Source organism: Cynoglossus semilaevis, chromosome Z, assembly GCF_000523025.1.
Source record: "Cynoglossus semilaevis isolate Cse_v1.0 chromosome Z, Cse_v1.0, whole genome shotgun sequence".
NCBI lineage: Eukaryota > Metazoa > Chordata > Actinopteri > Pleuronectiformes > Cynoglossidae > Cynoglossus > Cynoglossus semilaevis.
In genome coordinates this window covers 21139539-21141062 of record NC_024328.1, presented here as the reverse complement: position 1 = coordinate 21141062, position 1524 = coordinate 21139539, and the positions used below count along the sequence as shown (strand labels likewise).

General features: G+C 46.5%; 1 long non-coding RNA gene across 1 annotated transcript in view; it reads right to left on the bottom strand.

The window, feature by feature from the left end:
• The window catches only part of LOC112486517 (uncharacterized), a 16737-nt gene extending 15264 nt beyond the window's left edge, over positions 1–1473 (bottom strand). Inside the window, exons 1-2 of the long non-coding RNA XR_003048972.1 lie at positions 1338–1473; positions 114–119 (exon numbers count right to left, since the gene is read on the bottom strand). This is a non-coding gene — a long non-coding RNA (uncharacterized LOC112486517). The remainder of the gene's footprint in view (positions 1–113; positions 120–1337) is intronic.
• Between the last annotated feature and the right edge of the window lie 51 nt (positions 1474–1524).

The following is a 1524-nucleotide window of genomic DNA, read 5'->3' as shown; positions in this document are numbered from 1 at the left end:
CTGAGCCCGGCCGAGTCCCGTGAGCAAGGACCCGGCCACCAGGCGCTCGCCTGCGAGCCCCAACCCCGGGCCTGGCTCCAGAGTGGGGCCCCGGTGACGCCAATCCGGGCGACGTGAACCTCTTTGATTTAATTATTTTCTTCATCACAAAGGGGGGGGTTGAACCGCTATTTGTCTGATCCGTCGCCTAGGACCTGTTTGCCTTGGGAGACCCTACCAGGGGCGTTAAGCCCCCGACAACATAGCTCCTAGGTTCATTCGGATACTCAAACCCCTCCACCACGTTAAGGTTGCGATTCAAGGATTCAATTTAGGGATAACTGCTCAGGGATTCCAACCCATATTTCAACCATGCGCTGGTAATAAAAAAATGTTTCTCCTCGTCGTTGATCTTATTCTGGTATCAGATGTTGTCAATCAGCAGCCGAGGATCAGGTATCGGAGAACTGTCCCGAGTGAGAATTCACTCCCCAGGTCTTTCCCCAGAACCTGGTTCTGGCCGTGCACGGTTTTCAGTTGTTCTCCACCTGATCCTTAGGTTCTGCTTAATTTGTTGGCATCCGGCTCGAAGGACCAAGTTATGTCAGGTTTATTCTAACATATATGACGACAACGTAACGACACAAAAGACCTCTTGATTTTTTTACTTGCAAGGGGAGAGTGCAGCTGACTCTTCTGGCAGCTTCCTCATCAACTCCCAGTAGCCACACCCTTCATCTGCACTTTTATTGAGTTTATCAAAGTATCAGATCATATATCATGTGATCGTGTGTAAATATATGGATGGGTATGGGGCAAGAAGATGGGTGTGAATGGGGGTGTGACTGTGTCTGGTAATTTCTCCATCAGTCTTGATTATTATTCTAGATTATTCTTTTTTTTTCTCTTAAACTTTGTTTTACAAATTTCCCAGTGAGGTGACGAACAAACGAGTTCCTCGTCGTCAACTATCGAGCAACAGCAGGAAGTGATTTCTTTTTTGTTGTTTATTGCAGATCTTATTGATGAAGGTGGTCTGGTTCAAAGAGCTGTTTGCTCTGACGTTCAAGTGTTTGTTGTCGTGACAAATGGGTTTTTTTTTCTGTGTTGAACTTGTCCTTCAACATAAGAACAACAAATTCTACACTCACCCCCCCCTTGAGATTATTAGGTGAAGTTCGCCTGGAATTAATTTCCTGTAATAACCCTCCCTGTTGAATCACAGTTAGCTCCGGTTTGACCACATATTTTCTGGTCTGGAGTATGAGTGGAGGAGGACCAATAGGAGGAGCCAGCCCTATGTTCAATGCACCCTGGTTCAGTTCATGAGGAAATGAAACTCAGACAGTCGTTGTTACCCAGAAAGATTCTGCTGTTCTATATGTCTGGATCTACTGAAGGATCCTGTGGCCATTCACTGTGGACACAGCTACTGTAAAGTCTGCATTGAAGGACACTGGAAGACAGAGGATGAGAAGAACATCTACAGCTGTCCTCAGTGTAGAGAGACCTTCAGACGGTCTCACTGCTATGCTGGAGCTGAAG